Source organism: Pseudophryne corroboree, chromosome 1 (assembly GCF_028390025.1).
Source record: "Pseudophryne corroboree isolate aPseCor3 chromosome 1, aPseCor3.hap2, whole genome shotgun sequence".
Classification (NCBI taxonomy): domain Eukaryota; kingdom Metazoa; phylum Chordata; class Amphibia; order Anura; family Myobatrachidae; genus Pseudophryne; species Pseudophryne corroboree.
The window spans coordinates 394,741,483-394,757,682 of NC_086444.1; the positions used below are offsets into that span (position 1 = coordinate 394,741,483).

Genomic DNA, 16,200 nt, shown 5'->3' on the forward strand with positions numbered 1-16,200 from the left:
TATATAGGTGATTTCTGTAATCGGATAGTTAAATAACACAATGTTAGTAGTTATGAGAACGTGAGTAAGTTACGGTGATTTGTATGTCCTCTATGTAAAATGATAATCGTTAAATGAATTAATCAATATATTGTTATGAGTTTAACATGAGGTAACGAATATAAATGACAAAACAGAACATTATTTCACACATTAAATTGGCTTGTTATTTATTAGCAGTGTTCATCATGCCTCTTTATACCTTTTATAAACTCATTACATGGTCTGTTTATGATCATTCGAAAAGTAGTTTATGCAGGAGCTAGGGTTTCTACCTATTTATTAAAGCAGAGGTTCTCAAACTCGGTCCTCAGGACCCCACACGGTGCATGTTTTGCAGGTCTCCTCACAGAATCGCAAGTGAAATAATTAGCTCCACCTGTGGACCTTTTAAAATGTGTCAGTGAGTAATTAATACACCTGTGCACCTGCTGGGTTACCTGCAAAACATGCACTGTGTGGGCTCCCGAGGACTGAGTTTGAGAACCTCTGTATTAAAGGATACTGCCAGCAGTGGCCTTTGCCAAATATAGTTGGTGGTAGCTATTGCTGGGGCTGTTATGGGAAAGCTAGTTATCACCTATTAAACAAGGACAATGGCTGTACAGGGTGGCAATAGTGGATGAAGACAATGCTTTATTATCTAAAAGCAATTAAAGGCTTTTACCTACTTCTAAAAGGATGATTGCTAGCGGTGGCTCTGTAAGGTTTTGCTATCGCCTATTAACCAACAAACAATACAAGCTACTGTTCCCTGATCACTGTAGTGGAAAAATACAGAACTTTAAAATATTATTTTATAATTTAATAAATGCAGTGCCTATCTTCCCAGGGATGGTTTTACAAGCAGGCGTGACCACACCCATTTCTAGAACTGGGGCCACAAGATGTTTCTTAGGAAGATTCATGTCTACCGTTTCATTTTAAGATTTTCTATTACTGCAATAAGCAGTAGTCAATGATTTGTTCTTTTACTGCAGAATTATAATGGCCCCTAAATTAAAAAACTGGATGAAATGGTGTCACTTCACCAGTAACACGATTTAAGACGTTAAAGAAACCTGTAACCAAAAGTCCTTGTGAGCATGTTTTCTCACATCATCCATAACCTAAGGCATGTGTGGCTCATATTACGCTAACCCAGGGGTGGGGAACCTTTGGCCATCCAGCTGTTGTTGAACTACACATACCAGCATGCCTTGCCACAGTTTTGCTATTTGGCCATGCTAAAACTGTTGCAGGGCATGCTGGGATTTGTAGATCAACAGCAGCTGGAGGGCCGAAGGTTCCCCATCCCTGCTCTAACCCAGAGGTTCCCAAACGCGGTCCTCAAGGCACCCCAACAGTCCTGGTTGTAAATGTATCCATGCTTGGCCACAGGAGACTTAATTAGCACCTTAGTCAATTTGATTTTACAATCTGTGCTGAGCCATGGAGATACCTAAAACCTGGACTGTTGGGATTCATTGAGGACTGCGTTTGGGAACCTCTGCTCTAGCCCATTGCTTCTCAAACTCAACCCCATACCTCCCAACATGACCCTCCCCAGGAGGGACAGAATGACCTGCTTCTGGACTTTCCTCTTAATTTATGATTGCCATCACCTGTGCTGAAACACCTTTCTTATCCAGTAACCTGTTCAACACAGGTGCTGGCAATCTTACATTAAGAAAAAAGTCCAGAAGCAGAGCATTGTGTCCCTCCTGGAGAGGGTCATGTTGGGAGGTATGCAACCCTCAAGTATCCCAAACATGTTTTGAGGCATTCTATCTCTGGAACCAGGTGGGATTATTACCCAGGAAAATAGATGAACTAGAAATTCACAAAACGTGACCTGCTGGTGGTACTTATGGACTGGACTTGAGAACCACTGCTCCAACCTATATTTATTGGTGTGTTTTGCATTTTTTTTCAACAAACAAAGGAGGGAACACACAAGCATCTAGCCTAGGTAGGGTTACCATACTATCCCTTTAAACCGGGACACTCTTGAATTACACAGGTTTTCTAGCTGTTAAAATTGTGTTGGATTGTAGAATAAAAGTTTTTATTTAAATTATTCTCTCTGTATTTAAACATCCAGGGGATACTGGCGCCTAAAATATACACTATAGATTAAAGTTGAAAAAAGACAATTTGTCCATCGAGTTCAACCTATTTGTTATCTCCTACGCTGTATTATTTTTAGGACTAATTTTATCTGTTGCTAATGTCGGTTGTTTTGTTGTTCCCCTTTTTTTTTTTTTTAACCATAGTGTGTGACTACACACCATAACCCTGTATATCCTTATCCATTAGGAATTTATCTAGCCCACAGGTTCTCAAACTTGGTCCTCACACAGTGCATGTGTTGCAGGTCTCCTCACAGAATCGCAAGTGAAATAATTAGCTCCACCTGTGGACCTTTTAAAATGTGTCTGTGAGTAATTAATACAACTGTGCACCTGCTGGGTTACCTGCAAAACATGCACTGTGTGGGGTCCTGAGGACCGAGTTTGAGAACCCATGATCTAGCCCATTCTTAAAATTGTTGACAGAGTTCCGCCATTATTACTCTCTCAGGCAGGGAATTCCACACACGTATTTTCCTTACAGTGAAAAAACCTTTTCACCTCTGTGTGCAAAATCTCCTCTCCTCTAACCTAAGCGGGTGTCCACATGTCCTTTGTGGTGTTCTTACCAAAAACAGATCCCCCGCAAGCTCTGTGTATTGTCCCCTTATATATTTGTAAATGTTGATCATGTCCCCTCTTAGTCTCCTCTTTTCCAGTGTGAACATGCCTAGTCTTGCAAGCCTTTCCTTGTATTCCAGCGTCTCTATGCCCTTAATTAGTTTGGTCGCCCGCCTCTGAACCTTTTCTAGTTCCAGGATATCCTTTTTGTAGTTTGGTGCCCAAAACTACATAGTATTCAAGATGTGGCCTCACCAGTGATTTATATAATGGGAGTATAACACTCTCATCCCTTGCATCAATTCCCCGCTTTATGTATGCTAATACCTTGTTAGCCTTCTTTGCTGCAATCCTACTTTGGATACTGCTGCTTAGTTTGCTATCTTTGTGAACACCTAAGTCTTTTTCCAGTACAAAATCCCCTAATCTTTCCCCATTTAGTATGTAGGTGTTATTTTTGTTCTTGCTACCAAAGTGCATTAACTTACACTTGTCTGTATTGAAGCTCATTCTCCGTTTCTCCTGCAGGGTCCACAGGGTATCCACAGGATACATTGGGATATGATGGAGCGACAGCGGATTTGCACCAAACTGTCAAAGTTTTTCGGCCTCCCAGCATGCAACGGGCCCGTCCATATATCCCCGCCTCCTGGCTCAGGCAAATCAGTTTTTTGTTTGGTGCGGCAGAATCCGGACCATGGTCAAAGGGCTGCTGGTTTTTAGCAGTCATAAGCTTTTTTATTTTATTTTTATAGTCTTACTATTTTTTCTGAGTGATCTTTCTAAACAGCGTCTTATACGTATCTTAGAAAGAGTCGCTCCAACAACTCCCCGCCGGGTTGCGACAATGCTTACCACGAGTACAGTGCTGTTTCGACGGGCGTCTGTGTCGAATGAACTAGCAAGTCCAGCAGACATTACCAGACTGTGGCCGGAGCACAGGGAGAAGGTAAGGCATCTGTTCCGCTTAGAGGGGGAACACGGACACAGCCGCACTGTTTTGGGTGGAGACTACCAAACAGTCGCTGACGCGGCTGCCACCTATAGTACACCAACGCTAGGCCTTAGGGATCATAGGCTCCAGGGATCATAGACTCCAGTATGAGGCCGCCATCCCTAGGGTTGATGTCAGCAGTGAGGAGTCAGACGCTCCCCTGGTCGCCCCTCCGCCCGGTTCATGACCAGTTTCCTCAGAGTCTCCCGCCATGAACTGTTTTCCTGCTTCCGTCTGAGACGCTGTGTACATCAGGAGACCCAGGTGCAGCATAGGCGGCTGTGTGAATGGTGCGTCAGTGTTCACTTAGGCGTCTGTGTTCACTATAGGTTCACGGAGCGGTGGTGTACACTATTAGCGTCTGGAGCCACTCAGCGTTCGCAAACATATTGATCGGTCCTGGAAGCGGGGTGAGTCTTCCTGTATCCCACTCTACTGAGTACAGGTTATACAGCACTAAGTCTCTGTCTACTTTTGAGTATGAGTAGTTGGATAAGTGCCTAATGCATATGAGTCTGATAACTGTTACTGTGGTTTCTTTCACTATGCGTCTGAATACGTTTAAAACTTATATAAGGTAATGCAGTAATATGTTTCTCCTACATACTTGAAATGTATCTGTAGTTGATTATGCGCTCATATTGTTATTATAATAATGTATAACCCAGAGGTTCTCAAACTCTGTCCTCGGGGGCCCACACAGTGCATGTTTTGCAGGTCTCCTCACAGAAACGCAAGTGAAATAATTAGCTCCACCTGTGGACCTTTTAAAATGTGTCAGTGAGTAATTAATACACCTGTGCACCTGCTGGGTTACCTGCAAAACATGCACTGTGTGGGCTCCCGAGGACCGAGTTTGAGAACCTCTGGTATAACCTGTGACTGATTGCTAGTGTGATTTCTGACTTTGCTATAATTCTCTCAGTTTTCTCTGTCTATTCCTATCCTCAATGCTGGTGCTATGCAGGGTAGGGTCGGATTGTATGTCACTTTAACACATCTTAAAGTGATTACAGTCACAAATTGTGTAGTACACTATGAAAGTGTCTGATTATTAATCATGTCTAAGAGCCGTACGGGTGAGGATAATACACTCACAGCAGCACCAACACTCATATAATGTTTGTCATGCAAGCTGGGTTAACCTCTCAGGATCTGGTTCAGGATGGTTTGTGTGCAAATTGTTTCAGCTTTCACCAAGGTCTCTTGAGAAATTCAAGGCAGACGCAGGTGCAAGTTGATCCCCCATGGGCTATGTTTGCACAGACATTATCCAGTATAGCTGAGCGGATAATTCCAACTTCTGTACCAGGAATAGGTTACACTATTAACCCTTATGTGCAGCATTCCGCCTGCGGTTTATCATTTCCAGCAGGGGAAGCAGTAGCCTCTCAACAGAAACAGGCTGAAAAGCAGTGGTAAGTAAATCACATAGACATGAAACAACATCTTCACAGTCTACACATGTTTCCGATGAGGATTCATCAGAGGAATACTCATTACACTCTGGTTCTACATACGAAGATGAGGAAGAAGGTCTCGGCTCAGTGGACATATCTGAGTTGATTAATGCAATGAAAACTATTCTATCCTTAAAAGAATCAGCAGAGTATGTGTTAAAATCCAAGGCACCTGTATTTAAACGTCCCAAAACAGTTAAGACTGAGTTTCCTGGGTCAGAGCAGCTGACGGAAATTATGGAAGAAGCTTGGGGTATGCCCAATAAGAAATTAAGAATTCCTAGGAAATGGAATTCCAATTATCTTCTTCTGGCTGGGGACTGTTTAAAGAGGGAGGTAGCCCCTAAAGTAGATACGCATGTTATTCAGTTAATACAAAAATCTACATTACCTCTGCCTTCAACATCATTAAATGATGTCACGGATAGGAGAGATGGTTTTCTAAAAAACATTTTTTCCCTGTCTGGGGCAATCATAAGACCAGCTATGGCTTCAGCCTGGATGGCTAAAGCAGTGGCTGTCAGGGTGGATACATTGGAAGGGGAAATTTTAATGACTTCTAGAGAGCAAAAATCCCATGTTGCACATATCAAACAGGCTGCAATATTTTTGGAAGAAGCAGCTTTGGATATGGGTACAATTGCCTCTCAAGCATCAGCCTCAGCAGTAGCCGCTTCCAGAGCAGTTTGGCTACGCACATGGAAAGCTGATTCAGAATCCACGAAAGTTTTGGAGTCTTTACCTTTTACTGGAGATATTCTTTTTGGTAAAGAGTTAACCAGTATTTTGGAGTCAGAAGCAGACTCCAAGAAAGTAAAGTTTCATTCCACTTCCACATTCAAGTCTAGAATCCCACCTTTTCGGTCTAAAGGAAAAGGCGATGACAAACAGTCCCAATACAACAGGTCTGTTAAGACTAAAAAGCATTGGGCTACCAGGGGACTGGATTCTAAAACAGAAGACAAGCCATCAGCCTGATGGTGCGGGCCTCCACCTGGGGGACCCCAGGGTGGGAGGCCGACTTCTTCATTTTACACAGATCTTGCACCAGTCTACCACAGATGCCTGGGTGTAAGAAGCGGTATCTCACGGTTATGCGTTTGCTTTCAAGAAAAATCCTCAAACGTTTTTTTGTATCAGCCTGTCTTTGGTAGAAATGAAGACCAGGGCTTTGCAAGAGGCATTTCAGAAATTGCTTCAGTCAGGAGTAATCATTCCAGTTCCTCCTGCATAACGAGGACGGGGTTTCTACTTCAACCTGTTTCTAGTCCAGAAGCAAAATGGGTTGTTCCAGCCCATACGCAATCCAAAAATGCTGAACAAGTACATTTGGGTACCTCGTTTTCATATGGAGACTTGGACCCAGGGGATTTTATGGCGTCCTTGGATATCCAGGATGCTTTCCTATATGTTCCTATAGGCCTGTCCCATCAGCGCTATCTCAGGTTCGCTATCCTCCAACAGCATTTTCAGTTTCAGGCTCTACCATTCGGATTGGCCACAGCCCCGAGAGTATTTACCAAAATTATGGCGATAATGGCAGCTTATCTCCGCTAGCAGGGCATAAGAATTTTTCCATACCTCGACGATCTTTTAATCCTGGCACAGTCTCAGGAATTGCTTCTGTGTCATCTGCAACAGACAATAGAGTGTCTGCAGAAGCACGGTTGGCTCATAAATTGGGCAAAATCGTCTCTGGTTCCGTCGCAGGGGATGACTCACTTGGGGGCTGTATTGGATTTGAGCCTTCAGAGAGTAACTTTACCTCCTGAACAAAATAGCCAAACTTAAGTTAAGGATTCAGGAGCTGCTACACAGTCGAAAGGTATCCATTCACGAAGCAATGTGTGTGATAGGATTGATGGTGTCAACATTCAACATGGTAGAGTATGCTCTGCAACATCTGGATCCTTACCAAATGGAATGGTTTTCATCAGACAATAAAAACGCAGACTATGGTCCTTACTCTGGAAGCAAGGAGGTCATTAGCCTGGTGGCTACAGACATCCCATCTGGACAAAGGGAGACCCTTTTGGATATCAGATTGGGAATTTCTGACAACAGATGCCAGCCTTCGGGGATGGGGAGAGCAGTATCAGGAAGAAATTGCTTCCATGGGCAGTGGACCAAGGAAGAAAGTTGCCTGCCAATAAATATATTGGAACTCCGAGCCATATACATGGCATTGATTCAGGCAAAGGACATCCTTCAGGGGAAACTTGTCCAGATTCGCTCGGACAATGCGACGGCAGTAGCATACCTCAACCATCAGGGAGGAACTCGCAGCCAGAAAGCAATGAAAGAGTTAACTCGCACGTTAAAGTGGGCAGAACTTCATCTTCCAGCCTTGTCGGCAGTGTTCGTTCCAGGAGTCCTAAACTGGGAAGCAAATTTTCTCAGTCGGCACATCATTCATGCAAACAAATGGTCTCTACACCCAGAAGTCTTCCAGACCGTGGTTCACAGATGGGGGTTCCCAGAGATCGCTCTCATGGCATCCCGTCAGAATCACAAGGTTCCCGCATACGGATCAAGAACAAAGGATCCCAAAGCGATCTTTGTGGATTCCCTGTCGGTGAGATGGGACTTTCATCTGGCCTATGTGTTTCCTCCCACCGCCCTGTTACCCTGAGTGGTGAGAAAGGTAAAACAAGGAAAAAGTGCCATGATACTAATAGCTCCGGCTTGGCCCAGAAGACATTGGTACACAGATCTGCCAAGGATGTCAATGGATGCTCCATTCCTGCTACCTCAACATTCAGATCTACTGGATCAAGGGCCTTGTTATCACTGACATCTGGATCGAATGTCTTTGACGGCGTGGCTCTTGAGACCTCTATCCTGAAGTCAAGAGGATTCTCACGACAGGTAATTCAAACAATGGTCCTCATTCCGAGTTGATCGCTTGCTAGCTACTTTTAGCAGCCGTGCAAACGCATTGTCGCCGCCCACAGGAGAGTGTATTTTCGCTTTGCAAGTGTGCATGTGCAGCCGAGCGGTACAAAAACATTTTGTGCAAAACAAGACCAGCCCTGTAGTTACTTACCCTGTGCGATGATTCCAGCAACTGAGGTCCCGGAATTGACGTCAGATACCCGCCCTGCAAACGCCTGTACATGCCTGCGTTTGCCCAACCACTCCCAGAAAACGGTCAGTGCGCACTTTTTTCCAGGGAATGCTGCGCATTCAACCTCCTTTTGTTCCTCCTACAGTGCCTTGGGACTTAAGTTTAGTTCTAAAGGTCCTTCAAGTTGCCCCATTTGAGCCACTTAAAAGATGGATTTTAAATGGTTGACAGCTAAAGTTCTCTTTCTACTGGGCATGGCTTAAGCTAGAAGAGTTTAAGATTTAGGCGCATTGTTATGTCGTCCTCTGTTTCTGATTTTTTTTTATTTTTTTATCCAGTTAGAGCAGTTCTCAGAAATAAATCTGGGTATCTTCCTAAGGTGGTGCAAATTCCACCTTAACAAAGAAATTGTAGTCCCGGCTTTTCAAGGGCCGGACCTTTCTACGGGAGATGCATCGTTGGACGTAGTCCGTGCCTTAAGGATCTACATAGATCGTACCAGTGCTATCAGAAAGACAGATTCTCTCTTTGTTCTCTACAGATTTCATAAGAGAGGATGGCCTGTTCTTAAGCAGACACTGGGAAGATGGCTTCGGATGACTATTTCAGAAGCATATTTTCAAGCTAATTGCCCTGTTACGGATAATGGGGGGAATTCATATAAGTTGCGTGAGTTAAGAAACTGTGGGGGCAATTCAGAGTTGATCACATCAGCAAATTTGTTAGCAGTTGGGCAAAACCATGTGCACTGCAGGGCGGCAGATATGACATACAGAGAGAGTTAGATTTGGGTGTGGTGTATTCAAACTGAAATCTAAATTGCAGTGTAAAAAAAAAAGCAGCCAGTATTTTTACCCTGCCCAGAAACAATATAACCCACCCAAATCTAACACTCTCTGCAAATGTTATATCTGCCCCCCCTCCCCCTGCAGTGCACATGGTGTTGCCCAAAAGCTTACAAATTTGCTGCTGCAATCAACTCTGAATTACCACCTCTGTGTATGCTCACTCTACTGGTAAGAGTGGTCCATCATGGGCAGCACAGCGTGGTGCTTCAGCAGAACAGATATGTAAGGCAGACACATGGTCTTCCATTAATACATTCATTAGACATTATGCCGTTGATACCTTTGCCTCTCAGGATGCTGAATTTGGCCAAAGGATTCTCTTGTCCAATCAGGAGAGTTCCCACCACTAAATTGCTTTGGGACATCCCAATGTATCCTGTGGACCCTGCAGGAGAAATGTACGTTATGGTAAGTACTTACCATTGATAACGATATTTGTCCTAAGTCCGCAGGTTCCACAGGGATCCCACCCTGACGCACCTGATTTGAGGATCCTTTTACTCACTAACCTCTTCCTTCTTGTAAGGAAGGGTGTGCATGTGTGTTCTTCTCGTCTGATTAGATTATCTAACCAATTTCTGACCTAAGTGCATATTGTGCTCCCTAACCCTATTTCTTGTAACTTATAGATAAGTCTCATGTGCGGTACTGTGTCGAAAGCTTTAGCAAAGTCTAAATAGATTACATCCACCTCCTTACCCTGATCAAGATTCACACTAACTGTTTAATAAAAGCTGAGTAAAGGGCCATACACGCTAGACAACTTTTTTAAAAGACATGGACGATACAGACGATTTTGAACGCTATATCTTTCAAGTTGTCTAGTGTGTATGGCCGCCCCGCCGGCCGATGCGCGCACCGTGCTCGTTTAGATCAGGTTGTGTGTTGGCCATGCATGCAGCTCAGTGTGGGCAATGTCACTTGTGAAATCAGCTCATCACGGCGTGTGTGTACGGAGCCGCGATGTGCACACTGTGACATTGCTCCTCCTCTCTGGCAGCGGCTCCATTCTAGCTGAGCCGCTGAAGGGAGCCCCACCAATGAATTTTCTCCCACTACCCCACCAATGTAGCTTTTTTCACCCACTGCCCCACCAACTTAATTAAAAATCAATTATAATGGGTGCGTGTGTGTGTGTGTGTATGTATGTGTATATATATATATAATTTCATTATTATTTTTATTTATGAACCCGTTATAATGACTTTTTTATTAAGATGGTGGCACAGTGGAAATTGGTGTGGAAGTGGGTGATAAAACTTCATTGGTTCCCCCTTCTACAGCCCTGCCCACACACCCAGAAATACCTCCCCAATATTAAAATATGTAAAAAAGGTGCCAATTCCAAAGATATCTTTCATCTTTCAAATTGTTTGAAAAATTGCTTAAAGATTTCATTGAAAGATATGAACGATCTTTCATTAATGAGCGAGATATCGTTCATATCTTTCAGTGTGTAGGCACCAACGATGAACGATGCGCGGCCCCGTGCTCGTTCATCGTTGGTGCCGGCTAATCCATACCTGCAGGCCAATATGGACAATCTCGTCCATATTAGCATGCAGGGCTATGGAACCGGGTGACGGGAGGGAGTGAAGAAACACCCCCCCACACCCCTCTTCCCAGGGCCCTTTAGTGTGTATACTCAATCTCGTTTGTTAGGGCTCTGGGATGATCAAGGGAAATTGCCCCTCTTCCACATTGGTCATGTATTCTCGTGTGTAGGGCCCTTAAGTTTGTTTGGCATGATCTATCCTTCATAAATTCATGTTAATTCCTATTAATGACCTTATTAGCTTCAAGGAACTTCAGTATACTATCCCTTATAATACCTTCCAGTACTTTCCCCACTACAGATGTAAGACTTACTGGTCTGTAATTACCCGGTTCAGCTTTACTTCCCTTTTTGAATATCGGCACTATTTTCATTATACGCCAGTTTTTGGGAACCATGCCTGATGTAAGCGAGTCATTGAAGATCAAAAATAGCGGTCTTGCTAGTACAGAGTGAAGCTCCATTTGTTTGTCCGCTATGTCACTATCGTTTTTGATTAAGACTCCCAGCTTATCCTTTTAAGTGCCTATATTCTCCTTCAATCTTTTGCTGTTGATATATTTAAGAAAAAACTGGAGGTTTGATTTGCTTTCCTTTGCTACTTACTTTTCGGTTTCTTCTTTAGTCGCTCTTATTTCTTTTTTGCATATTTTGTTATAATCCTTATAGTGCTGAAATGACTGCATTCTCGTCTGAATTGATTTTTTTTGCCCATTAGTTCCTTAATCTTTTTATTAAGCCACATTGGTTTGGAATTATTAGTCTTTTGTTTACTGCCCATGGGAGTAAATTTGTGAGTATTTTTAACGAGCAGTAATTTTAATACCTCATTTCTCCGTAGTACTTTTTCCTTGAAACAAAATTTCCCATTCAATGTCCCTTAAAGCTTCCCTCATCATGTCAAAGTTGGCTTTGCCAAAGTTTAGAGTCCTAGTTGAGCCAACATAGGACTTCTTATAAAAACTGATATTGAATGTGACCATATTGTGGTCGTTGTTTCCCATGGGCTCCCCAACTATAATATTTGACATCAATTCCCCATTGTTAATTAATACTAGGTCTACGATTGCATTGTACTGTACCTAGTTGGTTACTTGATTAGTTGAAGTAAGTAATCATTTAGTGTATTTAAAAACCTATTACCCCTAGCAGTATCACATGAATTGTTTGTCCAATTTATCTCTAGATCGTTAAAGTCTCCCATCACTATTACGCCTCCTACGCCTGCTGCTTTTTCAATTTGCTTCAGTAGCATTTCCTCATCAGACACATTAATACCAGGCGGTTTGTAGCATAGCCCCAGTACTATCTTTTTTCTCTATCGTCCTAGTGGATGCTGGGGTTCCTGAAAGGACCATGGGGAATAGCGGCTCCGCAGGAGACAGGGCACAAAAAGTAAAGCTTTAGGATCAGGTGGTGTGCACTGGCTCCTCCCCGTATGACCCTCCTCCAAGCCTCAGTTAGATTTTTGTGCCCGGCCGAGAAGGGTGCAATCTAGGTGGCTCTCCTAAAGAGCTGCTTAGAAAAGTTTAGCTAAGGTTTTTTATTTTACAGTGAGTCCTGCTGGCAACAGGATCACTGCAACGAGGGACTTAGGGGAGAAGAAGTGAACTCACCTGCGTGCAGGATGGATTGGCTTCTTGGCTACTGGACATTAGCTCCAGAGGGACGATCACAGGTACAGCCTGGATGGTCACCGGAGCCTCGCCGCCGGCCCCCTTGCAGATGCTGAAACGAGAAGAGGTCCAGAATCGGCGGCAGAAGACTCCTCAGTCTTCTTAAGGTAGCGCACAGCACTGCAGCTGTGCGCCATTTTCCTCTCAGCACACTTCACACGGCAGTCACTGAGGGTGCAGGGCGCTGGGAGGGGGGCGCCCTGGGAGGCAAATGAAAACCTTTTTTGGCTAAAAATACCTCACATATAGCCTCCGGGGGCTATATGGAGATATTTAACCCCTGCCAGAATCCGTTAAGAGCGGGAGACGAGGCCGCCGAAAAAGGGGCGGGGCCTATCTCCTCAGCACACAGCGCCATTTTCCCTCACAGAAAGGCTGGAGGGAAGGCTCCCAGGCTCTCCCCTGCACTGCACTACAGAAACAGGGTTAAAACAGAGAGGGGGGGCACTAATTTGGCGTTAGAAATATATAAAAAAGATGCTATAAGGGAAAACACTTATATAAGGTTGTCCCTATATAATTATAGCGTTTTTGGTGTGTGCTGGCAAACTCTCCCTCTGTCTCTCCAAAGGGCTAGTAGGTCCTGTCCTCTATCAGAGCATTCCCTGTGTGTGTGCTGTGTGTCGGTACGTGTGTGTCGACATGTATGAGGACGATGTTGGTGAGGAGGCGGAGCAATTGCCTGTAATGGTGATGTCACTCTCTAGGGAGTCGACACCGGAATGGATGGCTTATTTAGGGAATTACGTGATAATGTCAACACGCGCCAAGGTCGGTTGACGACATGAGACGGCCGACAAACAATTAGTACCGGTCCAGACGTCTCAAAAACACCGTCAGGGGTTTTAAAACGCCCGTTTACTTTAGTCGGTCGACACAGACACAGACAGGGACACTGAATCCAGTGTCGACGGTGAATAAACAAACGTATTCCTTATTAGGGCCACACGTTAAGGGCAATGAAGGAGGTGTTACATATTTCTGATACTACAAGTACCACAAAAGAGGGTATTATGTGGGATGTGAAAAAACTACCGTAGTTTTTCCTGAATCAGATAAATTAAATGAAGTGTGTGATGATGCGTGGGTTCCCCCCGATAGAAAATATGGGCGGTATACCCTTTCCCGCCAGAAGTTAGGGCGCGTTGGGAAACACCCCTTAGGGTGGATAAGGCGCTCACACGCTTATCAAAACAAGTGGCGGTACCGTCTATAGATAGGGCCGTCCTCAAGGAGCCAGCTGACAGGAGGCTGGAAAAATATCATAAAAAGTATATACACACATACTGGTGTTATACTGCGACCAGCGATCGCCTCAGCCTGGATGTGCAGAGCTGGGGTGGCTTGGTCGGATTCCCTGACTAAAAATATTGATACCCTTGACAGGGACAGTATTTTATTGACTATAGAGCATTTAAAGGATGTATTTCTATATATGCGAGATGCACAGAGGGATATTTGCACTCTGGCATCAAGAGTAAGTGCTATGTCCATATCTGCCAGAAGATGTTTATGGACACGACAGTGGTCAGGTGATGCAGATTCCAAACGGCACAAAGGTGTATTGCCGTATAAAGGAAGAGGAGTTATTTGGGGTCGGTCCATCGGACCTGGTGGCCACGGCAACTGCTGGAAAATCCACCGTTTTTACCCTAAGTCACATCTCTGCAGAAAAAGACACCGTCTTTTCAGCTTCAGTCCTTTCGTCCCTATAAGAGTCATATCTGCCCAGGGATAGAGGAAAGGGAAGAAGACTGCAGCAGGCAGCCCATTCCCAGGAACAGAAGCGTTCCACCGCTTCTGACAAGCTCTCAGCATGACGCTGAGACCGTACAGGACCCCTGGATCCTACAAGTAGTATCCCAGGGGTACAGTTTGGAATGTCGAGACGTTTCCCCTGCGCAGGCTCCTGAAGGCTGCTTTACCAAGGTCTCCCTCCGACAAGGAGGCAGTATGGGGAAAAAAAAATTCACGAGCTGTATTCCCAGCAGGTGATAATTAAATTACCCCTCCTACAACAAGAAAAGGGGTATTATTCCACACTATATTGTGGTACTGAAGCCAGAAGGCTAGGTGAGACCTATTCTAAATCTAAAAAAATTTGAACACTTACAAAGGTTCAAATCAAGATGGAGTCACTCAGAGCAGTGATAACGAACCGGGAAGAAGGGGACTATCTGGTGTCCCGAGACATCAGGGATGCTTACCTCCATGTCCCAAATTTGCCCTTATCACTAAGGGTACCTCAGGTTCGTGGTACAGAACTGTCACTATCAGTTTCAGACGCTGCCGTTTGGATTGTCTACGGCACCCCGGGTCTTTACCAAGGTAATGGCCGAAATGATGGTTCTTCTTCGAAGAAAAGACGTCTTAATTATCCCTTACTTGGACGATCTCCTGATAAGGGCAAAGTCCAGGGAACAGTTGGAGGTCGGAGTAGCACTATCTCGGATACTGTTACAACAGCAGGGGTGGATTCTAAAGATTCCAAAATCGCAGCTGATCCCGACAACAAGTCTCCTGTGCTTAGGGATGATTCTGGACACAGTCCAGAAAAAGGTGTTTCTCCCGGAAGAGAAAGCCAGGGAGTTATCCGAGCTAGTCAGGAACCTCCTAAAATCAGTGCATCATTGCACAAGGGCCATGGTAAAAAAATGGTGACTTCCTTCGAAGCAATTCCAGTCGGCAGATTTCATGCAAGAACTTTTCAGTGGGATCTGCTGGACAAATGGTCCGGATCGCATCTTCAGATGCATCAGCGGATAACCCTATATCCAAGGACAAGGGTGTCTCTCCTGTGGTGGTTACAGAGTGCTCATCTTCTAGAGGGCCGCAGATTCGGCATTCAGTTTTGGATGTTGGTGACCACGGAGGCCAGCCCGAGAGGCTGGGGAGCAGTCACACAAGGAAAAAATTTCCAGGGAGTGTGATCAAGTCTGGAGATTTTTCTCCACATAAATATAGCTAAGGGTAAATTTATAATGCTCTAAGCTTAGCAAGACCTCTGCTTCAAGGTCAGCCGGTATTGATCCAGTGGGATAAAACATCACGGCAGTCGCCCACGTAAATAGACAGGGCGGCACAAGAAGCAGGAGGGCAGTGGCAAAAACTGCAAGGACTTTTCGCTGGGCGGAAAATCATGTGATAGCACTGTCAGCAGTGTTTCATTCCGGGAATGGAAACTGGGAAGCAGACTTCCTCAGTAGGCACGACCTCCACCCGGCAGAGTGGGAACTTCATGGGGAAGTTTTCCACATAATTGTAAACCGTTGGGAATTACCAAAGGTGGACATGATGGCGTCCCGTCTGAACAAAAAACGGGACAGGTATTGCGCCAGGTTAAGAGACCCTCAGGCAATAGCTGTGGACGTTCTGGTAACACCGTGGGTGTACCAGTCGGTGTATGTGTTCCATCCTCTGCTTTTCATACCTAAGGTACTGAGAATTATAAGACGTAGAGGAGTAAGAACTATACTCATGGCTCCGGATTGGCCAAGAAGGACTTGGTACCCGGAACTTCAAGAGATGCTCACAGAGGACTTATGGCCTCTGCCGCTAAGAAGGGACTTGTTTCAGCAAGTACCATGTCTGTTCCAAGACTTACCGCAGCTGCGTTTGACGGCATGGCGGTGGAACGCCGGATCCTAAGGGAAAAGGCATTCAGGAAGAGGTCATTCCTACCCTGGTCAAAGCCAGAAAGGAGGTGACCGCACAACATTATCACCACATGTGGCGAAAATATGTTGCGTGCTGTGAGGCCAGGAAGGCCCCACGAAGAAATTTCAACTCTGTCGATTCCTGCATTTCTTGCAAACAGGAGTGTCTATGGGCCTCAAATTGGGGTCCATTAAGGTTCAAATTTCGGCCCTGTCGATTTTTCTTCCAGAAA

At 44.7% G+C, this 16,200-nt stretch overlaps 1 protein-coding gene across 7 annotated transcripts in view; it reads left to right on the plus strand.

Moving 5' to 3' along the window:
- Window positions 1–16,200, plus strand: part of HPS4 (HPS4 biogenesis of lysosomal organelles complex 3 subunit 2) — a 119,119-nt gene that overhangs the window by 289 nt on the left and 102,630 nt on the right. For 2 of the 7 annotated variants that reach the window (XM_063913188.1, XM_063913193.1), the window contains exon 2: window positions 3,240–3,660. The exons of 2 other annotated variants lie outside the window; for them this stretch is intronic. The gene's annotated coding sequence lies outside the window, so the exon portion shown is untranslated. Of the gene's footprint in view, window positions 1–1,830; window positions 1,991–3,239; window positions 3,661–16,200 lie in introns of those variants that run through there. 3 more of the 7 variants (XM_063913191.1, XM_063913189.1, XM_063913194.1) reach the window with 3 other exon arrangements.